Source organism: Dipodomys ordii, unplaced genomic scaffold (assembly GCF_000151885.1).
Source record: "Dipodomys ordii isolate 6190 unplaced genomic scaffold, Dord_2.0 Scaffold380, whole genome shotgun sequence".
NCBI lineage: Eukaryota > Metazoa > Chordata > Mammalia > Rodentia > Heteromyidae > Dipodomys > Dipodomys ordii.
Genome location: NW_012267596.1, coordinates 70,390 through 88,186, shown reverse-complemented (window position 1 = coordinate 88,186; position 17,797 = coordinate 70,390). Strand labels below are relative to the sequence as shown.

The 17,797-nt window shown below is 36.3% G+C and overlaps 1 pseudogene; it reads right to left on the bottom strand.

Annotated features, from left to right (window-relative positions):
* LOC106001724 overlaps window positions 1-16,177 on the bottom strand; it is a 111,063-nt pseudogene extending 94,886 nt beyond the window's left edge.
* Between the last annotated feature and the right edge of the window lie 1,620 nt (window positions 16,178-17,797).

Sequence of the window (17,797 nt, the reverse complement as noted above, 5' to 3'; positions counted from 1 at the left end):
GTTCAGGATACAAAAGAGCCAAGCCCAGAATCATTCTTTTCCTTTCATTATGGCTTTTCTTTTCCCATACTCTCTTGCACGCCATTAGGACATAAAAAGGAATAAGAAAACCTCCTATTGCATGCAAACAAACACAAACAGCCCTGCCAGTGTGCTGAAAGGTCAAGTGGGGACCTCACTGATGATATCAGATTATATTTTAATTAGATGTCAACTTCTAAGAGTATGAAGCTGAAATGATAAAAAGCAGGCTATCAACTGTCCTAATTACAGGTCCCAAGTATCTCTTAATTTATGTTCTGATAACGTGCTGGTAATGTTCTGGATGCTGCCACAGTGTAAACATTCCAATTCCTCTCCTGCTTCTCTGGATTTGTTCTCTGGCCATCTCAGAGTTTCTTTTCTCATTATGCTCAGCCCAGCTCATTTAGAGCAACCCCCTTACCTCACAGCCAAACCACTGGCCTCAGCTGGGCAAATGAGCAGGCAACAGCTCATCTGTAGCAGAGCCTTTGGTGGAAGTGTGGCCAATTAGTCACACGTTTGGTGTTCTAATTAGGCGAGGCTGGAACTTTGGAAAATGTGCTGTTGATTTAGGTACTTCCTCAAACAATGCTAAATTGTGTTATGTGAAATTCAATTAGTCTTTTTCTAAACGTTTCCACATCTGTTCTTCTTTAAGCATAAAGTGATGAGGAGAGAAAGAGAAGTGAAAAGCCAGAGTCTCCACTGGTGAAATATGTTAGGCCTTAGGGACCAGCCCTTTTCCCAGTTTTTGACCCTGAACAGTGATATACAGGAAGGAATGAAGTTGGAGAGCTATCATGGTGAAGCCCTTTTAAATAAATCATTATAGAAGAAATACTGCAACTGAGAGGGAATGTAATCTAGGATGATGGCCATAAACTCAGCTTTGTTTGAAAATAGACGGTATGAGGGAGGAACCACTAAGAAGTAAATGATTATAAATTCTGCCATATAGATAGTATTTGTGGTCATTCTTGTTAGATATTTTTAAAGAGTCAGCATCTTTACAATAAAATAAAAAATTTAAAAACAATCAGAAAACAAACAAAAAACGCCACAGTCTTTTGGCTTAACATTTCATGTCTAGTCCCCATGTAATGGGAATTTTGTCTTCCTTCTATTGAAATTTCCATTTAAAACTGAGAACTGCCTGCAATTTCAAACACTTGGGGATTACAAAAGACAACAAAAATGAAGATGTTCAAGCTGTTTTCACTTGCTCCAAAGTCATTGTAGTTTCCATTTTTGCTACTGATGGCATGTTGCTGGGATCCTTGAAGCTCTCGCTGAAGCTACTCCAACCCACAGCTCCACACTGTCCTATTAGCTGGAAATACTGTGCTATTCCTTTTCAGTATCACGTAATTCCACCCCAAAACCCATGGAAAATCAGGTCTATCATATGTTTTCATGTTGTATCGCAATGTATACCCTCTGCCTTGGTCAGCAGGCCAAATGTCAGTACCTTTTTTTTTTTTTTAACCAAAGTGGCTTGTCTCAAAACCTCAGGCGTCCAAAGGTGAAGGTATACATGCATTTGATCCTTGTTTCTGTTATCACCTTTTCAGTGACTAACATTTCAAAACCTTATCTGTGTCTGGCAGGCCATGTTTCAGTTTTGTCAGAGCCCGGATATAGACTGTGTGGTTTTTCTGATGATATATCTCTCTAAGATTTGTGGAATGCTAAAGATGGAGTTGTCAACACTACTTTATGGCACCTTGGTGCATGTCAGAAAATGAAAATATTTTCAGAAGTGATAGTATTATTTTGACTGATGAATTTTTTTTAAACAAAGACTTATTTAAATAAAAAAAATTCAAGAAAGGAAACCAAAATAAGGCTTTACTCATAAGCAACATGATTTATCTTGTGTCTGGAGATCCCAGAAAAGAGACAGGAAAATGAGAAAATTAAAATGATAACACATTTGTAAGCTAGTCTCCGTTTATAGTTTATAGTATTTATAAAGCACAATGGAGTTGGCTAGTCTATTTAAGTTTTTAATCATTAAAGTGAATATGTTCCTTTGGACAAAAAAATCACCAAAGTATGATGGACAAAATAAAAACGATGTAGACTGAACACATTTAAATAAAATAATTTAATAAACATATGTAAGATAAAATAAAAAGTTTTCAGTATATAATTCTGTTTATAGAGGTGACAGAAATAGATGTAAATACTATTTCTTTTTTAACTGTATAAATAACTGAAAACATACAATTCTGTTTATAGAGGTGACAGAAATATATGTAAATCCTGTTTCTTTTTAAACTGTAGAAATAACTGTAAGCATTAAGATTTTGTAATATTGTTTCAGTTTTTGATTTGCAGAAATACTAGTTAGAGATCATAGTGTATTTTCTCTTACTATATTTTTTCCATATAAGGGATTATTTACCAATGTGGCAACCACTTTAAAAATATGGCTTTAACTTCTCAATCAGCCTTTGCCTGATTTGTGACTGGTAAAGTTAAATTCACTAATAGATGATAATAATTCCCCATAGTACCATTATTTGATTTTTCAAATCTTTTATTAAAAAATACAAAACTCAAGGTAACTTTTAGCTTAATGATGACTGTTTTTAGAAGGGCAGTTAAATCTCTTGCTTTAATCTGAATAAACAAGCCTAGCCTTTTGCTGCTTAAAGGCATACTCAAACCATCCATCATGGCTCAATTCCTGCTATTCCTACAGCATTTTTAAAAAGGTTACAGCAAATGTGTCTAGTTGTCTTGTCTAAAATAGCCCTTGTCATCCTGCTTCTTATTAGCAATACAAGGGAAATTGCTGAAACAAAAACTCCTATACACCCTCAGCATGTAATTACCATTCATATTCTGTGATCATATGTACATGCTAAATTATCACATGCTAGTGATCACATACACAGATTCAAAGTCTTTCATTCCCCTAATACACCAAACTTGGGGAAAGCATTATTTTATTTTAATTATTTTTTCTGTGGGAGGGGAGTCCGGTCGGGGTCCTGAACTCTGGGCCTGGGCGTGGTCCCTCAGCTCTACAGTTCAAAGCTAGCACTCTACCACTTGAGCCACAGTGCCACTTCTGGCTTTTTTTTTCTGCGTATGTGGTGCTGAGGAATCGAACCCAGGGCCTCATGCATGCAAGGCAAACGCTCTACCACTGAGCCACCTTCCCAGCCCACAAAAGCATTATTTTAATGACAAAATTTGACACTATACATATTAAATGTAGATTGACATTTTTGGTCCAGAGTTGGTTGAATTTTTGTATGTGAAATCCATAGGTATGAAAGCCATTATGTAAGAAATGAGCTTAGCTCCTTCACAAACTACTAGGTTGGACTACTAAGTTAATTATTAGTGCCAACTGTTTTTGGCTTACAAAAGTGTAACTTCATGTAATTCAACTCTGAGCATGCTAATGGGACCAGAGACAGAAAGTTACAGCAGATTTGTCATAGTATGATGCTGGGGAGGTGGAAGGGAATACTCCTGCAACATTTTGCAAGTTATGTTGATGTTGTTGGTCTATTATCAGTAATAATGGGAACCTTTTAAAGATCCTCACTTGGTAAAGATGATTCTTGCTTCAATGTGATTGGTAGGGGTTATTACTTCCTGGGTCATACTGACATTACGTAGGAAGTAACTGAGGAGGAGTTACAATCTTATTACTCAGTTTGCCTACAGACCAACACCATCAACAAAGTCTAGAAGCTGGTTAGAATTAAGACTTGTTAAATCTAACAATGCACTTAAAATATACTTGCTAGGTGGCTCTTTCATATGGATGCTTAAAGTCTGGCTTGGACCACTAAAGATAGTGTATGTTTTAAGAGCTATTCAAAGGCATACATAACCCACATGTGAATACTTACAGAAACTGTTGAAGGAGAAAGGGAAAAGATGAGTTTCAAATGTCTTACTTTTATACTTCAATGAAAAGGAGAACTTGTTCTGAAGTATGCATGCATAAACAAGGCCAGATAGAGGGAGTGAACAGGAGCTAAGCAGGAGAATAGCTAAGTTCAAAATAAACTTAAACCAGTCAAGTGCAGATGCTGATACAGCATTTGTACATATAGGTCATAAGTTCTTAGGAGAGACATAGGTCAAAGTTATAAATAAGGGTCATGCCCATTTCTTTGATGTATATCAAAGCAAAACTTCTCAACAATACCTTGGCCAACAACTTCAACAGCTCATCAAAAAAATCATACACCATGGTCAAACAGGATTCATTTCAGGGAAGCAAAGCTGGTTTGGGCAATTGTTTACTTTGCCAAAGTTTCCAATCAGCAAAACAATTAATATAATTCATCACATCAAAAAGGGCAAGGATAAGAACCACATGATTATTTCAACAGATGCAGAAAAAACATTTGACAAATGATGAAAAGCCCTGGAAAAACTAGGAATCTATGGATCATTCCTCAATGTAATAAAGACTGTATATGACAAACCTACAGCCAGCATTATACTTAATGATGAAAAGTTAAAGCCATTTCCTCTAAACTCAGGAACAAGACAAGGATGTCCACTCTCTCCACTTCTCTCCAATTTAGTATTAGAATGCCTAGCTAGGGCAATAAGACAAGATACAAACATAAAGGGGATCCAAATAGGGAAAGATAAAATAAAACTCTCCCTCTTTGCAGATGACATGATCTTGTATTTAACAAACTGCATGGTAATGCACTCATTACCTTGCCCATGTAATTGTAATCCCTCTGTACAGTATTTTCACAATTAAAAAAAAAGAACCACATGAACTCCATTCCCAAGTTACTAGAGCTGATTGGAAACTTTGGCAAAGTAGCTGGGTATAAAATTAACCCTCAAAATCAATGGCTTTCCTGTATGCCAATAATGAGAAGAGTGTGGTTGAAATTAGGAAACCCCTTTTGTAATTGGCTCACAAAAAATAAAATATTTATGAGTTAACTTAACAAAAGAGGTGAAGGACTTGTATGAGGAAAACTTCAAAAGCCTGAAAAAGGAAATTAAACCAGAACTAAGCAAATGAAAAAACCTCCCATGGTCCTGGATTGGGAGGATTAACATCATGAAAATGGCAAAACTGTCAAAGGCTATCTAGAAATTCAGGGTGATACCTATCAATATCCCAACCTCATTCTTCAATGAAATAGAGGAAGCAATCCAAAAATTCATATGGAACAATAAAAGACCCAAATAGCCAAAACAATCCTTAATAGAAAGAACAGCACTGGAGGAATATCAATTCCAAATTTCAAACTCTACTACAAAGCCATAGTAATCAAAACAACTTGGTACTGGCACAAGAACAGACCTGGGGACTGAAGACCCAGAAATGAATCCACAGACCTATAGCCACCTAATCTTCAACAAGGGAGCTAAAGAAATAGAATGGAATAAAGACAGCCTTTTCAGTAAAGGGTGCTGGCAAAATTGGTTAAACACTTGTAGAAAACTAAAGCTAGATCTATATATCACTCTGCAGCAAAATCAAATCCAAATGGATCAAAGACCTGGAAATAAAAGCAGACTCCATGAAAACATTACATGAAGGAACAGGAGAAACTCTAGGGCTCCTTGGCACAGGCTAATATTTTCTTAACAGAGACCCAGAAGCACAACAAATCTAAAGAAAGGTTGCACAAATGGGATTGCATGAAACTGTAGAGCTTCTGCATGACAAAGGACATAACAAGATCAATAGAAAGGCTACAGACTGGGAGAAGTTCTTCACTAGCCATACAATGGACAAGGGTCTCATATTTAAATATACTTAGAACTCAAAGAACTAAATCCCCCAACAAAAAATCCTCAAAGAAACAACTGCCCAAATAATAAATGGGTTAAAGACTTAAAGAGAGACTTCTCTGAAGAGGAAATAAGAATGGCCAATAGACACATGAAGTAATGCTCAACTTCTCTAGCCATAAAAGAAATGCAAATCAAAACAACCTCACTCGTTAGAACGGCTATTATCAAGAAATCTAGTAACAACAGATGCTGGAGAGGATGTGGCCAAAGGGAACCCTACTGCAATGTTGGTGGGAATGTAAACTTGTTCAACCACTTTGGAAAGCAGTATAGAGGTTCCTCAAAAGACTACACATAGAGCTCCTTTATGACTCAGCAATCCCATTTTTGGGCATTTACCCAAAGGATCACAAATAAGGTCATACCAAAGCTACCAGCACCAACATGTTTATCACAGCATTATTTACCATAGCTAAGATATGTAACCAACTCAGATGCCCCTCAGTAGATGAATGGATCACACACACACACAATACACACACACACACACACACACACACACACACACACACACACACACACACACTGGATTCTATGCCTCCATCAGAAAGAATGACATTACCTCATTTGTTAGGAAATGGAAAGACTTGGAAAAAATTATATTAAGTGAAGTAAGGGGCTGGGAATGTTGCTCAGTGGTGAAGTGCTTGCCTTACATGCATGAGGCTCTGGGTTTGATTCCTCAGCACCACATAAGCAGAAAAAGCGGGAAGTGGCTCTGTGGCTCTAGTAGTAGATCACTAGCCTTGAGCTGAAGAGCTGAGTGACAGGACCCAGGCCCAGAGTTCAAGCCCCACGACTGACAAAAAACAAAACAAAGACATGTAAGTGAAGTAAGCCAGGCCCAAAGAAACATAGGACCCATGTTTCCCTTGTTTGCAATGACTAGTACATGACTTGAACAAGCAGAGAAGGTCAAAACTATGTACATATGACCACATGAGATAATGTTAAGCAAAATGTATCCCAAGACAGTGACAGAAGTGTTTTTTTTTCTTGCTTGCTAGTGTTTTTAATGTACTTACAATGCACCATGTGATTCTTTTGATTCTTTTGTATGTTCTTCCTCCACGGTATAACTCCTGTTTTCAATGGATTTGATGCCGGTGTCCTGCAGCTTGTATATACATTTTTGTAATTTGGGGAATGGAAGGGATATTGCAGAACACTTAAATGGAGATGCAGGCTGATCCGTTGTGATGATGAGATGTACAGGACACTATGTTGAAAATGAACTTTACAATGTTGGGGTGAGGGGGGCCGGGAGGAGTTGAGGAGGGAAGTGATGGTATGGGGGAAACAAAGGAGGAGGTAACAATGCTCACTATGAAATGTACTCATTACACTACACATGTAACTATAACCCCTCTGTACAACATTTTTTACAATAAATAAATATATATATAATAAATAAATATGGGTCCTGTATAAGATGAAAGTTAGACATGAAAGAAGTAGAAGTTAAATTCAAAGACTATAGGAGGAAGTTGGAAAAGTTTTCTGAGACAAGAGAGAATATTTTTGTGTTAGTTGTTATGTCGAAAACGAACTTTACAACTTTGGTGGGGGGACGGGAGGATTGGGAGAGGGGGTGAGCTGAGGATGGGAAGGGATGGGAAGGGGAAACAAAGGAGGAGGCTACAATGCCTGATAAGAAATGTACTCATTATCTTGCCCATGTACAGTATTTTCACAATAAAAATAAATAAATAAATAAATAAGAATATTCTTGTGTTAATGAGCTGGGAGCTCTTCTGGCATGCTGGAGTAGAGAAAGGTGATATAGTGAGTAAGGAAGTAATGAATGATGAAGCAGAATGGTAGAGGCCAAATGGTGTCCAGGATCTAAGTCTTCTCAACAACTTCTGAGTTCAGACAAGCAATGATAAGGAGACTTGGGATGATTGTATTTATTTTTAAAGAATTATCATAGCTGCTACATAATGGGCCAGAAAAGCCATTGGTAGTCTTCTATAGAAAGAATCTACTCCAGAAGCTTCATTGGTTGGCTCCTGAATCACCACTTTTCACTTCCCCCAGTCTCTGTACATATCACTGTGTACACTGAGAAGAAATGGGAAAGCCCTCCCCAGCAGTGTTGCCTTCCATTGAAGATCACAGAAGGGCAGTGTCCCTGCCTCAGAGTCACACAGAAATTCTACGGAGGGAAGAAAGCTTTCACTTTATATGGTATCTCTTTTAAGACATTACCTTGGATACTTAGGACTTTATTTTTTAGAGTAAATATTTAAAAGTACCTTTTCAAAAAAAGATATAAGTAGATCATATTGACTTATTTTTCTTGAGGTTAAATAAACAAAGTAGGCTTTAATTTCTTTATTTGTTTGGAAACTCAACTTTCAAAATTTACTTTAAAAATTAATTCTATAAAAACTAAACATCTGAAGGATTTGAAATGAATAATGAAAATTTCCTTCCATACACTGAACATGTATTACATATCACATAGATGCTTTGTTCTAATCGCTGGTGCACAATATTTACAGTTATTTTTGGCATGTATGATAGTCCAGCAAGCAAGGGCCTAGAATATGCACAGACTTAACCATGGCTTCTCTGGTACATCAGAATCATCAGTGACATGTCTCTTCTAGCTTTTTGAAACACCGAAGTTGTTTGAAATACTATCTGCTTCTACTAAATACTATCTGCTTTCTCATTCCATCAAGTCTGGTTTTGCTTACCTCTTTGAACTCAGAAGAAATTCTTGTTTTAACTTCCAATTTTTGAGAGAGGGTCTTAATACATAGTCTAAGATAGTCTTGAATTCATATCTCAACATCCCAAGTCCTGGGATTACATGCATGTACCACCATGCCAAGATTGAAAGAAAAATTCTTTACAGGAACACTGAACTAGTAATCCAAATGAGTGTGTAGTTTTACCTGAAATACCAAGAAGCACATCAAGAAAAGGAACAACATAATGCCTGCTAAAATACAAGCAAATGCTTGTTCTGCTCAATGGACTGCGCTTCAGAGCAGTCTAGCTGTTGTGTGATATTACTGTAGAAATGGCAAGCCCTGTGTGCATAGAATATTGGTTGAAGAGAAAATTCTCTGTAGCCAGAATGTATGATATTGAACTTTAACTACAATGTTGAAGAGATGTATATATTTGTGCCTCAGTTTTTGCATGTAAAGTGAAAAATAATGTTTTATAATGTTTTATGACTTACTATTTGTAGAGTACTTTGAAGAGTTGCTGGCATATAAAAGTAATCTTAGGAGAGAGGTGGGAATGGAATAGATAGGAGGGTAAGGGAAAATGATGAAAAGTATAACAGTAATCAAGATGTCCTATACACATGAATAGACATGTTAAATTGAAAACCATTTTTATACCACTACTCGAAGATAATAAAGATTGAAAATCATCATCTCTGAAGCATATGAAAGCCAACATTTTAACTTAAAGGTTTTTGAAATATAATCTGAGGGTCCCACCCATCCATCAACCTCATGCAGCAACTGCTATAAATTAGAGGAGATATGGGAAGAGCCTACCATAGCAGCAGGACTAGATAACCCCATTTTGTGAAGCCAAGAGTGGTTCTGGAAGAAATTTGGCTAATTTACATTTGAGCAGGTATGGAAAGCTGCTAACCTGAATATTTTTTCAAATATGGGATAATGGAAAGGTCTGCATGCTCTTGTGTTCTAGATCTGCAGTCATTTCCTGGGAGGCTTTAAAGATTCTCTTAAAATGAAGTTCAAATCACCTTGATGACATACCCTCTATACTCTTTATTTAGTACCACAGTTGCATATATGTGCACACTACCTTCTCTGTCAACAATATTTCTATAGCATGCAGAAAAATTTGAAAGCAGATTTTCAGCCAGGTTTGCCACAATGTCTCATTTATTTTCCACTCAGACCTGGGAAAATCTACAAAGAACATGCTCTCATTTGTGCCAAAAGTAGCTCTATCTGACTTAAGACGGATTCCAGTTTTAAAATACTGAGTGCCTTTCTCCTGAACCTACTCAGGTAAGCTATGTTCTTTTTTGGGTAATTGGCCTTCCAGTGAAAATGCGATTTGGTAGACCGTTTATATTTTAGGACATTTTTTTAAAGTAAAATGGTCTCAAAGAAGATTATGTTTACTGCAAAGGAAGTATAAGATTGTTGTATGAAGAAAAATTTAAATGTGTAAGTCCCTTCAATGAGGGACTTTGATAAGTTAAAAATGAAATTATTTATAACAAGTTTATAAACATTTTTTACCATGCAGTGACAAGCACTTCAGTTAAATTTTTGATTCTAATTGGTTCTGTTTGTGAAGCCTTAAGTAATTTTAGGAATCTATGAAGCGCCTTACCATCAAATTTAAAAATTTTAAAAGTAACATGTCAGTTTCAAATATAATATCTGTCCAGTTCCAAATCCAATCTCTGGATTAGTTTCATATAGACATGGTTACCGTATTCACAGGGATTTTTAGCCTTATTTCTGTGGTTTGTGCCTTATCACTGCACTAGTCTACCTATCTTTCAAACATTTTTAAATTTATAAAGTATAGTCAAGTAGACTCAAGAAAATTGAGATTTAAAAGGAAACCACTTTGAAGGATACTGTCAAAGGTAAAATAGGTTTTTAGTTGGTTGCTCTTACAAATTATTGACACATGTCTTTGACTGTCAGAGCTTTCAGCATGTTTTGATTCAGGCTCCACTAGACAAATTTGTCCTATATCTGGGAAGCCATTTGATATGTCATTCAAACTTCCTCATGTTAAGCAAGATTTTCATATATTTTTAGTAAATGTATATAATTCTTTTCTTATTCTAAATGTTACATTTATGCAAAGGTACCCAGGTAGAACCTATCTTTATTCAACAGCTTTATTTTGAAAATATCCAGCTTACCAATTTATTATCCAAGGTTAAAAAGATAGCAACATATAAAATGTAAATATGCAGAATTACTCCTATCATATCTTCAACAACTATTTTCTACATTTAAACAAACCTTCTTAATTCAGTAAGTCTTTAAACAAATTACTTTTCTAGTATGTTCTATTCCCATTTAAGTTTTCAAACTAGATTTTCTTCATTTCTCTTAGGAAGTAGAAATAAAGATGTCTGTTTAACTTCCAAACTATTAACTAAAAAATTATCATTTTGCTTTAATTTTGGGTGATGGCTTTCAGGTAAAGAGGAGAAAGGAGATGACTTGAGTAGCATTGAGCTCTGTCTTTGTTTATTCCTGTGGAACATAAAATTTTAAAAAAGTCCAATATTACCTGGAGTACCTAGTGTCCATGATGAATCAGAATCAAAGATCTTATCTGAACCTAGATAACGGTATGAATGTGTCTATATTTACCCACAGAAGTGACCAAATTCCCAATCTGGATTACATAGGGGATGGCTGCTTCTTTATCCAATTTTCTTTTTTCTCATCTTCACTTCTGTTAGATAAGACCTATCAAGATATTCCAATATAGAATTCTTCCCACTTTCTTACACAATGCATCTAGTTCACAAAAAAGTCCTACTTCTATGGCTTCTCCCCCAAATCCTCCAAAGTACACCTAAATGTTCTAATCATTTCTACTACTTGCTTTCTGAGATGTCAGCCTCCCTAAGGGTCCATCTTCACTGAAATAAGTCAGTAACACCCTATTCTCCTTACTGGAATGGTGTCTATGGTGCTGTCAGACCTAGACATATTAACATATTTGAAAACAACATTGTTTGAAATAGAGAATAGTTTTGACTATAATTTTTTTTCAGTTATATGGTGCAGAGAAATTCTCTGTGTATGTACAAAATTTTTTAATCAATTTATCATTGTTTTTACAAAAACTTTGGTTTCTTGTTACTCTATAAAAGAAAGAAATGAGAAAGACATGTGTGTGGGTGCGTGTGTGTGTGTGTGTGTGTGTGTGTGTGTGTGTGTGCGTGCACTTACAGAAAATGAAAACTTCCAGTACAGGAGGATTACCTTCTCTTTTTTACACTCCTCCATTTCTTCAATTCAGACACCAGTATCTTTTCTTTAGAGCTGGGTTAAAAAAAAAAATTCAAACAGAGGTGATAGAGTTCAAAGTCAAAGGAAGTGGAGTTTCTGCTCTTCTGAGGCTTCCTTGCAGGTGCTGTTCTCTAAGAACACCTCACTGACACCTCAGATAAGAGGGCCGAGCCTATCAATTCATTAGGAAGAAGGGAAGCTTCTCCAGGCAGAGTTCTTTTCCCAGGGCTCAGGTTTCATTCTGTGCCAGGAGTCATACATCACACTCAATGGTGTGTCTCCAGAGCCGACTGAGGAAAAGTGCAGAAAAACTCCTGTTAACAAGGGAGTAATTACATTCAGTCTAAATTAATTATCGGCCACTCAGGACTGGTGAGCAAGGGCCACACAGATGGCCTCTGACTCAGTTCCCACCTTTGAGAAAAGAAATATTCCAATGCGGTGCACATGACCACATAAGATAACAAGAGGCAGGCCATTTCTGGTCTACTGGTCTTGAATTTACCGTATTTGATACTGTGACATGGGGCTTATTTGCGTTAACACTGTAGGTACATTGTACTTTTTAGGAAAAACATGAATGATAGTCACTTGGGAAAGAGGTCATTTCACGGCAGTCAGTATTAGAACCAGTAAAGTCAAGCCAGGGGCCTTTAAAATGCAATTCAGTCGAAAGAACAGGTCATGGATCAGTGAGCAGGTGATGGAAGGTGTTCGTGAGGAATTTAGATTAGCACAAAATTTAAACAAACCACAAGAAACAGGGAAGAGAGAAAGCAAGGCAACCTGGAAAGCAGGAAGCCATGGTCTCAGCAGGGGACAGAAGAGGACATATACAGTTTCTGGAGACCAGGCTCTGTGCAGGCCAGGGCCATAATCCCTATTTACTGAGGCAACAGTTGGCCCACAGCACATATCAGTGAGCTTTTTTTTTTTTGGAAATAATCAGCCAATTTGACTCTTTGTTCACTTGTGAAATGTTCTTGGTAGAATTCTACATAGAATTAATTTAGTTCAATAAGTACTTTAAAGCACCCTGTACATGCCAGGCACTTTGGTAAATACTATAACATAGATAAGCTATGCTTCTGTTCTCAAAAAATTTGCAGTATAGCATCTGAGGCAGAATGTAAACAGTAATAGCTAATTGTAATAACAGGAGTATGGAGATGTAAACAGCCAGAACAAAGGAATTACTGATTGGTTTTTAAGAGCTGTCAGAGACACATTTGTAAAATATGCATAGGAGTCTATAAAATAGTCAGCTTGAGGAAAGTATTGTAGGAAGAAAAATCAGCATATACAAAAGCAAAGAGACCTTAACAACATTGCAATCTCATGGTAAAAGTATTTTGTTTTGCTGGAGAGACATTCATAGGCCAGATAAGAAAGGATTGGGAATGTCAATATTCATCTAGTAGAAAAGAAGACTGAAGAGAGAAAGATTAGAAATAAGAAGTCAAATAATATAAATTTATACAAGAGATGAGAAGACATAGAACCGAGTGATTGTGAAAGAGTCACATTGTCAAGATATCTGAGAGGTGAGATAAATAAGACAATGTCTAATTTGATATCTACCAAAGAAGATAATACATACATATATATATACATACATATACAGGATATGTATATGCATATTTTTCCAAAAAGCAATTTATTTTGTTTAAAAATACATTTTTATTGTAAAAATAGTGTGCAAGGGGTTACAGTTATATGAGTAAGGTAATGAGTACATTTCCTATCAAGCATTGTTATTTCCTCCTTTGTTTTGCCCCTATCATCCCTTATTTTTTTCAGCAAAACTTGGGTTTGGACTGATGGTGCTCTATTGTTTTAGCCAAACCTCTGGTTCTTTGGGGAGTTTTGCTATTTTTCAAAAAAGTTTTCACTTTTTGTGCTTTTTGTCCAGGTCTGCCTAAACTGAGATACTCCTATTTATGTTTGCTGCCTTAGATGGAATGACAAACATTTATTACCCTGTTCAGTTTTTTTTTTCTGTTGAGATAAGATTTATGAACTTTTTGCCTGGGCTGGCCTTGAACCATGATCCTACTGATCATGAATAGCTAGGATTACAGGTGTGAGCAGCTATGTCCAGTAACACTAAAATTTTTTGTGTTTCATAGGTCCCATGGTTTCCCTTATTTGCAATAACTAGTACATGTCTAGGACAAACAGAAAAGGTTAAAAGCTAAGTACATATGACCATATAAGATATGGTCATAAGATATAAGATATAAGATGATGTTAAGCTAAATGAACTCCAAGATAAGGGCACAAGTGGTTTTTTCTTTCTTGCTATAGCTTTTAATGTACTTATAATGTACTATGTGGGTTTTTTTGTTTCTTTTATATGTTCTTCCCCTACAGTATAACTCCTGGTTTCACTGGTGCCCTGCACCTTGTATATACATTTTCCTAATTTGGGGAGGGGAAGGGAAAAAAAGAAAATTCTTAAGTAAGGATATAGATTGACCCATTGTAGCAATGAGATGTACAAAACACTATGTTGAAAACAAACTTCACAACTTTGGCGGGGGAGGGGGGAATTGGGAGGAATTGGGGAGGTGGGGAGAGAAGGGATGGTAGGGGAAAAACAAAAGATGAGGAAGCAATGCTCGATAGGAAATGTACTCATTACCTTAATCATGTAACTGTAATCCCACTGTACAGTATTTTACAATAAAATCATATATAAAAATTATTTGTGTTTCAGATTTGAGAGAAGTGGAAAGAGGTTAATGGGTTTTGAGGACATGCTGCATTTGACAATTTCTAAGGCATTGAGCTAGGAATATTTAGTAAACAATTGTATTATCAGGAACGATTTATGTGAGAAACATAGATTGGGTAGTTATTATATAGGCAAAAAATAAGTACATCCTAGATAGACTGGACCATCTAGAATAAGATTACATTGACAAAAGGAAAACATTAAGGCTAAATTGTGAAGAATACATTCAGATGATGTGAAGAAAGAAGAATAAATGAAAAAAAATACAAGAGTTTAGAAAAGCTAGAGTGGTAGATTTCCGGGGGGAGTTGGGAGATAATTTTAAGGAGAAAGATGTAATATGAAATTAATGTTGAAAAGGATACAGGAATCAAAATAACTAAATATATAAACATAGGCAGGAGGCTTTGCTCAAATGGTAAACCACATGCCTAGTAAGCTCGAAGCCCTGAGTTTAAACCAAGTATTATAAAAAGAAGAAAAAAGAACAGCATATAGTCGTCCCATAGAAACAATTGAAAAGAAACTAGAAAGTGAATGATGAAGACTTACAAGAGAAATTCTGATGTTAAAGGCCATTTAAAATTAGAATGCTTATATATGTAGTACATTTTTCTTTGAAGAAGCTTAGTTGAAAGGAAATTCAAAAACCTAAGATAACACAAAGGAAAAAAAACATTTAATAAAAAATGTTGTTTATGTTTGGGCATATAACAGTCATGAATCTGTTTGGAGAGTGAAAGAACATAGAAAAGAATAGAAGGGAAGGAACAACTAAGCAAGTCCAAGGAAGAGGAATGATAGAGATAGGGTCATTGTTTTGAGTAGAGCCAAAATTATTTCTTTTTCTGAATCTAAGAGTGATTGGGTTGGGACGAAGAATATTTAAATGCATTGCTGATTAATATCATGGTTAACATTGCTTATGCAAATCACCATTAAAACAAAAAGTACTGCTTTAACCATTATCATAATGTTCACATAGACCTATAACTATTTTTAACTTCATCAAATATGTATGTCTTTTTCAAGAAGACTCTTAATTCAGCAATGTGAAAATCTGTTTTATCATTCTTCTTCTTTAGTCATAAACTCTAATTATTGTTATGTAGAATATAAATTCTAAAAGTAACTCAACACGAAGTAAAGGGAAAGTCCATGTAAACACCTATATTCAAACATTGTGAAATTAACTCTAGTTGTTCTCGTATATAATCTGCCCAATTTAGTAATTAACATAAACCATTTCACAACTATTTTATTTGCAATTATGATTTGTTCATCAAAAATTGTTACAATTGTTAAATTAGTTCATCGGTAATCCACCTAAGTATTAAGGTAAAGAAAGCATGTTCTTTTTATTCAATAAGAAAATTCATGATTCCAAAGGAAGATGGCAGAGGAGAAGCTGGGGGCTAATCAAGCTCTTGCATAGGAAGGAGTTTTAGTGTTCCACTGAAAAGTCCTAGGTTAGAGAGTCACATCAAGTGTGCTATCATAGTACAGAGAGTTTGGCCAGGGAGGAAAAATCCGGGCAGCTTGGTTAAGGAGACAGATTTGAGCACTTACCTGTGTCTGCAGTAGTGGCTGTGGCTGCTACCGTGGCCCCCATATCAACAGAGAAGAGCCCAGGACCAAGGCACCAGAGGCAGTGTACAAGCAGATTCTAATCACCACCAACAAGAACTGACAGGGAGCAGGAATCTTCATCATGCTGAACACAAACACAGACTGTTGATGGCCCAGAAACCAAGGGATAGGCATAAGTACCCCAAGACATCCTCACTCCTTCTCATGGAGCAGCGTTGAGAAGGTAGCCCCTCCCCAACCACCAGAGAAGAACTCCATCTTTGATACTGACAAAGACTTGGCCAGATCAGTTAGCATGCAACTCAGGCCTTGGAAGAAGACAATAGGAGCCATTCAACAGGTCATAAGAACCTGACCTGCCGGCTCAGCTCCACCCAGAAGAAAGTTGCCCTTCCCAGGCAGAAGAAGCTCTGCCCACGGAAGAGTGACATTCTCCACTGGGTAAGCGGAGCCAGAGGCTGACCCTCCCCACTGCAGCCTAGGCAGCAGATCCAGCAGCAAGAGGGGTAAAAGAAAAACAATTGAAACTCAGTAAACATAAAACCTGAAAATGACTCCAGGCTGGGCTCTGTTAGTGTCTCAGGAGCTAGCCACTCAGGGTAAAGCTACTGATTAATGGCTTCAACCCTACTCACAACTTAGCCCCATCACAGCAACTCCAAGTTGGAGGAAACAGCCATCTCCCTCTTTTATGATACTCAAAGTAGATATGCCTCCCACTGAACTAGCCTGGGAGGAGGGTCATAAAATTCCTAGTAAGGCAGAGCTTCATTCTGCTGTCTCAAACAAACTGACTTTAGAAACCAATCAAGCCACAGGAAAACTAAACATCACAAGCAAACCAAGAGACTGGTTTCAGACACAGGGGAGACACAACACCCTCCCTAAAAATTCCAAGAACATTTTTTTCTACATAATGTTTTAAATTAAACATTTTTTTCTTCATCATTTTTATTTTAGGTGTGTTTGTGTGTGGGTGTGTTTTTAAACTTTTTTTTTATTGTTTTCTCTTTTGGTCTTTTTGGGTTATTTTTGTGTGACTTAATTGCGGTTCTGCTCATCCCCAGATATATACCTGTCTTTGATTATTAGACTTTATACTTCATTGTTTGCATACCTAATTTAGAAACTGATTCTCAATTCACAAACTCTCAGCCTTAATTCCTTTAATAGTGGTATTATTTCTTTATACTTATATAATTTGAAGTGTTTCAATTTTTCATTTTTTATTTTTCATTTTTCCTCTTGTCTTTATGCTTTTCCTCCTTTCCTTACATCCTTATCCTCTCAGTATTCTTTATACTTACATAATTTTTAAGTGTTTCATTTTAATTTTTTCATTTTTCCTTGTTTCTTTATCTCTCTCCTCCTTCCCTTCTATCTGTTTCCTCTCTCTGAATTTATGTCTTGGTTAAATTCCCTCTCTCATTTTCCCTCCTCACATTCTCCTAATATTATTTTCTCCCCACAATTCTCCCTAAACCTATTAATTTCTGGTATGTGGACTCCTTCTTTGATGTTTATAGTCCATTAATCCATAGTTGTTTGTTGTTGAACTAGATTGTTTCTGTTGAACTAGATTATATCTAGTTTAGATTATATCTGTACTTATTTTGACTGTGTCAAACAATCTGTGCAACTA